General features: G+C 42.5%; 1 pseudogene; it reads left to right on the top strand.

The window, feature by feature from the left end:
* Nucleotides 1–7: 7 nt before the first annotated feature.
* LOC119316706 lies at nt 8–6375 on the top strand (annotated as a pseudogene).
* Nucleotides 6376–7039: the final 664 nt, after the last annotated feature.

Here is a 7039-nt window from a genome sequence, read left to right as displayed (position 1 = left end):
CGATCCGATGGTGACGGAGATGGCGACGCGGGGGGGGAGGGGAGGCGGTGTGCGGAGGGGGCGGGGAGGAGGGGGAGCGCGGGGACTTCGAGCTCTTCCGCAGCGGCTCGGCGCCGCCCACGGTGGAGGGCGCCATGGCCATGGCGGCGGGCGGCGGCGGGGAGGTGCTGCTGGACGACGAGCTGCGGGCCGACCCGGCCTACCAGAGCTACTACTACTCCAATGCGCACCTCAACCCGCGCCTCCCGCCGCCGCTGCTCTCCAAGGAGGACTGGCGGTCCGCGCAGCACCGCCTCCGCTCCTCCTCATCCTCCTCCTCCGCCGCCGCCGGGCTCGGCGGGATCGGCGACGGCCGGAGGGCGCCCGGGGACGGGCTCGTCGGCCTCCCCGGGATCGACCACCCCCGCCAGCGCGGCTTCCCCGGCATCTTCCAGGTGGTGGCTTCCTTCCTTCCTCCCAGCAAGCAAAGATCTCGTTTTCCGTCTTCCGTTTTCAGCATGCTATTATTAGTATTGGTTCTGCAGTGCTGTCTGTTATGACTTGCTATGAGTGAAGTGGACTGAAAATACTGGGGTGTGCGGCGGTCAACTGAATAGTCCAAGTTCATAGGAGTTCATACAGTATGTGTGTATGAACGACCAGTTCACACCTTGCAGGTTGCTGCTGGCTTCTTCATATGGTTAACTGAATAGTGCAAAGTTCATACATCATGAGCATAGTCTTGCTCTTGCAGCTGTTTGATTTATCGATTGCGTCGGAGGCATACTTTTCTGTGTGATTTGAAGTAGCATATAGCCATATATAGGAATGTTCTGTAGCCATAGCTTGCAGGGGTGGCGCAGAAGGGCGACTATTCAGTTTGAGTGCTGGATAGTATTGGCTGATCTATGAATTCTCAGAGCCAGTGTTTCTTTTGTAGTATTTGCTTAGATGGATCATTGTAACTGTTATCACTAATAGTTCCTGAATAACCTTTCCTTATTTACCGGATCATCAGAAGCACCGAGGTTCCTGAATAACCTCTCTGAATTTACAGAGTCATGAGAAATATTGTCTATTGCTTCACAATGTTCTGTTTGTATAATGCCTGTTTATGCATCTATGCGTCTGTTGCGTAGTATCCATTGGACCAGCAACTTTGTTCTAGCATGTTTGTTTCATTTTGCTATTCATGTTGGATGAACCAATACCTGCGTTAGGCAGGTAGAAATTAGCTTGTTTATTTCATTTTGCTATTTGATCATGTTCGTAGGCCATGTCTCCTGGTTCCATGTTACAACTGCAAACAATTTAATGTGGCTTTTCGGCTAGTTTTATTTCTCTTCAGTTTAATATTATGCAAGATGGCTTATCAGATTTGCACAATTTGCTGTAAATGTTCCAGGAGGACTCTCAACGTGATATGGATAGACAGAGTCTCAATCACAACCGCAATGACTTCCTGGATTCTTCTGGAATGCAGTATGCTCTGCATCGCGAGACTGGAGCTATGAGTGGCCTGCAGCGTGAGAGCAACGAACAGACCATGGCTGATATTCGGAACAATGAGTTGTCATCACATGCATATGCATCTATTTTGGGACCCTCACTCTCTAGAAGTGCATCCCCAGATCCGGAGCTGGTGAGGAGGGTACCGAGTCCGTGCCTGCCTCCAATTGGTGTGAAAGTCGGCGCTTATGATAAAAAGAGTAATGGTGGCTCCTCTTCTTTCCGCCGCAGTTCATCTGCCGTTGGTGAACCTGATGATCTGGTGGCTGCTCTATCTGGAATGAACCTGTCATCATCGAGAGCTGGTAATGGGCAAGCTATGGACCAGTCTAAGCTCTACCAGGATGTTGATAATGCCAATAGGTTCCTTTTTGATCAAACAAGTGGCAATCAGCAGCACTCCTTCATGAAACGTCCCGATCAAGGGCATTTTAGGGCACCTGAGGGGTATTCGGCTAATTCTTCTATGATGAGAAATCAGATTAATGCTGGTAACTTCACATCATCTGACAATTCCTCAGTTGGATCTGGCTATGCTTCGCCAAGGATTGGCGCAAGGTCCCCAGGAGGCACTTTATCTTCTAGGCAAAATTTAGGTGGTGCATCCAACTACCTAGGCTACAATGGAGTAGGAAGTCCGACTGGAGCAGCTTCTCTTCAGATGCCTATTGATCCATTATATGTTCAGTACCTTGCTGCCCAAGTTGCAGCAAGTTATGATGATCCTTTCATGGCCGGTGGACATCTAGGAAATTCTTACATGGATTTACTTGGTCCTCAGAAGGGTTGCCTTAGCCCACTGCTTCAGTCACAGAAGAACTATGGCTGCTATGGAAATCTTGGATTCGGCCTTGGTTATGGCGGTAGCCCTTTGACAAGTCCTGTTCTGCCCTCCTCACCTGTTGCATCTGGTAGCCCACTTAGGCACGGTGAACGCAGCATGCGCTTTGCATCAGGCATGAGAAATTTTGGTGGTTCTTTTGGTTCGTGGAATCCAGACCTGGTTGGGAAGATGGAAGGCAATCTGATGCCCTCGCTTCTGGAGGAATTCAAGAGCAACAAAAGCAGAACTTATGAGCTCTCTGAAATAGCTGGGCATGTTGTTGAGTTCAGGTACACTTCTGCATTTAATGTATATGAACATTATAACATACTTCGTGTGCATATGCATCGTACAGTCTTAGGGCCAAATACCCAACAGAAAGCACACGAATCCTCCTTTGTTTATTCTGATCACCCAATAATGAAAAGTGTTTTAGCCTTTCCATCTTAGCAAACACATAGCAATATGCTTCTATGTGCATGTGTGGGTGCACATACATACTGCACAATGACGATAAAAATTATAGAACATATCTTTGTAGTGTGGAGCTCGCATGGGCATAATGCATTATGACACTGAACAAAATCCCCAGTGTGTCTATTTAACAATGTTCAGCTTTGTATTGATATCTCTATCTTATAATCTCGTTTCAAAGGGGACTAGTCTTTTCTGCAGTTTGCCAAGTTTGCACAGGGTACTGACCCCCTTAATTACTGCTGATTTCTTATTCATGACTGGAAGTATGCAGAACTGTAAAAGATATATCTTCTTGTATGGTTATTTAGTTACCAACTATTGAATATTTTGTAGTGCGGATCAATATGGGAGCCGATTCATACAGCAAAAGCTCGAAACAGCCAGCACTGAAGAGAAAGACATGGTTTTTTCAGAAATCATGCCTCAAGCTCTCACATTGATGACTGATGTATTTGGAAATTATGTTGTTCAAAAGGTATGGAAAATTGTTTTGTTTGAGGTGCTGGCTTTGTTATGTGGCACTTATCATTTGTTTGCCTTTTGTCCAGTTTTTTGAGCATGGAAGCACTACTCAGATAAAGGAACTGTCTGATCAGCTTATTGGGCGTGTCCTTGCTCTCAGTCTTCAGATGTATGGATGCCGGGTTATACAAAAGGTGCTCATTAGTTGATCCATATTTGTCTAGGAAAGCATTAGGACATCCTTGCATTTTGAAGTTAATTTTTATATGATAAGTAGGAAGCTGCAATTTATGGACTTTTTGCATGGGCTAAGTAGCATTTAAAATCATATTTTTTTTATGTTTCTGTACTGTGATTTTTTTTTCCTATAGCGTGTTGAGATTGGGTGTTCATTTTTATATGCTTATCAGTTGATTCATACGTTATCTAGGAAAACATAAGGACATTCCTTTCATTTTGAATTTCATTTTTATATGATCAAGTAGGAAATTATGATTTCTAGACTTCTGCATGGGCAAAGTAGCATTTACAATCACTACCTTTTTGACTTTTCTGTAGCTTGAATTAGCTCATGTCTTGTTGAGATTGGTATACAATTTTATCAATCATTGAAATAGTTCTTAGTATAATACCTAAACCACCCCTTTCCACTAACATGTACTATATGAGGATTTCTGGAGCAAGCAACTTAACTGATATTTTACAAGGCATTAGCATACAAATTAACAGTCACATCTGCCTTCTCTGTTATACAATATATATATACTGGAACACTCAAACATATAACCTCTCCTGTATACTTACTTAAAACTTTTTGCACATATACCTAAATACATAAATTGCTGGAAGAGTAATGGCATCTTATGTCATGTGATGATATATGTGTGCAGGCCATAGAGGTTGTGGATTTAGCTCAACAGACTAAAATGGTTGCTGAACTGGATGGACACATCATGCGCTGTGTACGTGATCAAAATGGTAACCATGTAATCCAGAAATGCATAGAGTGCATCCCTCAGGACGTTATCCAGTTCATTGTCTCAACATTCTATGGTCAAGTTGTGCTGCTATCCACTCATCCCTATGGTTGTCGGGTTATACAGGTATGCTAATACCGCACAACATGCTCCTTGATACATTTTGAAGTATACAATTAATATGTCACAGTCTACATCGCTCATCATATCATGTGAATTACCAGAGGGTGCTGGAGCACTGTGATGACCCCACAACGCAGCAGATAATGATGGATGAGATTCTTCAATCTGTTTGTTTGCTGGCTCAGGATCAATATGGTAACTATGTTGTTCAGGTCAGTGCCATGCACATCTTCTCGAACATTGTTGCATACCTTGAACTTGTCCAAGCTTCTATGCTGCTTCACTACTGCGTGGTGTAATGTAGTTGGCTATTTGGTGCAGTATCATCTGAAGGTTATCATGTTGTTTTAATGCTTGAAAATTACTAGTAACTGCATGGTAGTTTTCCTTTTGTACTCCCTCCGTTTCTTTTTATTCCGCATATTAGGTACCAAATTTATATTAGAAAATATTAAAGTCTGCAATACCAAATAAATCCAATATGAAAATATACTCCATGATGGATCTAATGTTATTGATTTGGCATTGTGAATGTTGATATATTTTTTCTGTAAACTTGGTCAAACTTCAGAAAGTTTTGACTTAAGACAAACCTAATATTCTTATTGATTACTAAGATGTGGACTTTACACATCTTTTTTCTTCAAGTGTCTTGCAGTGACCTGCACTAGTCTGCCTTCTGTTTCGTGTAGTAGCATCTGCAGGCTGCTGCACTGATCTTTCTGCTTACGTAATGCTTACTGTTTACTGTTTACTGTTTAACAAGTGGATCTGTATTTTTTTTGTGGACTGCTTACTGTTTGCTGTTCTTTGATGAATACTGAGATCTGGACTTTGCACTCTCAGCTCTGAGATTTTTAACCTTCTGTTCCCATTTTCACAATACTTTGTTTCTGACAATGCTTGCTGAACTTTTGCAGCATGTTCTGGAACATGGCAAGCCACATGAGAGAACTGCTATCATTGACAAGTTAATTGGGCAGATTGTGCAAATGAGCCAGCAAAAGTTTGCTTCAAATGTCATTGAGAAGTGCTTAGCTTTTGGTAACCCTGTGGAGCGGCAGATCTTGATTGGTGAAATGCTTGAGTCTACCACTGAAAGTGAACCTCTTGAGGTCTGTGTTTTTTCAGCATTTTTTACCAAGCTCCCAAGAGAATCTACATGCCAAATATTTGTTAACCTTGCTGATGTACATTGCATATGTCCTTGCAGGTGATGATGAAAGATCAGTTTGCAAACTATGTGGTGCAGAAGGTGTTGGAGACTTGTGATGACCAGCAGAGAGAGATGATCCTTACAAGGATCAAAGCTCACCTGAACACACTGAAGAAGTACACCTATGGGAAGCACATAGTCGCGCGTGTAGAGAAGCTAGTTGCTGCTGGAGGTATGTTTTGTCATCAATATTCACAGATTCAGCATGAAGATCTTACATATGCTAACCATATGTCTGTCTTGCTCTTGTGGATGCAGAGAAGCGCCAGGGGCTTCAACCAGCATGCACCGCCGCCTGAAGGGTGGAACTATGCAGTTGTACAGCTAACAGTGGCTAGGTTTGCGCTCGCGTGTTCCCCCCAACAACTGAAAACCCTATAAGATCGACTAGTAATGGTACCGGCATGAATAAGATACAAATCTTGGTTGCACTGGAGAGAGTGTACATTCTGTAGCTGAGGAGGCAAAGACTAATCTGAGAGACTAAGCTGTAAAGAGGAGGAAGAGGGTGGAGTATGTTTGAACATGTTACTCTGCTCACTGTACAAATTTAGCACTAGAGAAGAGAAGAGAGTGAGAAAGCTGTTAGCTGTCGTAAAAATGTCCGAGTTGAGAGCCGCTGCGACTACTTTTTTAGTTATCCTGTTGTGTGTCTCGTGTCGATAGAAGCAAACAAACCATGATGATGGCTTGCTGTTGTTGTAAGATAAAACTCTTTTCTGCAGTTTAAGCTGAAGTTATTAGTATCAGCTTTGCTGAACTGTTGAACAGTTTCGTGTATTAATGGAGTGTGTCCGTCTGTAATCTAATCCAGGATGATGAAATGCATGACTCAGTAGTTTATGTTCCTACAAGTTTTTCTTTCACCCAGATTCTTGGTGTTTGGTATTTACTGCCAAGCGTAGCTCAGATTTGTAGGATCTGAAGAACACTGGTGTGCTGTAATGCTAGTTTTATCATCAAGTTTGATTAATTCTTATGGCAACAAGTTACTTTTATTGCTTGATTTTAAAACCATGCAAATAGATTTGGATGTAGCTCAAATGGTAATAGTATGTGTAGGCTATCCATGTCAGATACAATGTTCAACAATTTTTAAAATTATTTATGTTTGGTTTTGCACAGTGGTAATTATAGGGCAGAGTAGGATGGTAGGCTCCAAGAAATTAACTGAGCTAAAATTGTGGCGATGAACTGTCCATACCATTGTGATTCTAATTTGCACATCAACAGTCTAGTGTGATTCAAATTTGTACATGGGCATGGGAATGAAAAAATATTAAGAGGGTCATGCTTTTTGCCAATGGAATAAGCATTTTGAGATCATATCCAAAACTTGCATTCTTAAATTTAAATTTCTGATAAATCTGTTCAAGAAACACAGCCCCAACATAATAAGCTATTTTGATCATGGACACATGTAAAGCGCAATGTTGTCCCCACGAGCTTAGGACATTCACCAAATCAACCCCC

This window comes from Triticum dicoccoides, chromosome 1B (assembly GCF_002162155.2).
Source record: "Triticum dicoccoides isolate Atlit2015 ecotype Zavitan chromosome 1B, WEW_v2.0, whole genome shotgun sequence".
NCBI lineage: Eukaryota > Viridiplantae > Streptophyta > Magnoliopsida > Poales > Poaceae > Triticum > Triticum dicoccoides.
Note: the sequence above shows the minus strand (reverse complement) of the source record. Positions and strands in the feature narration are given on the sequence as shown.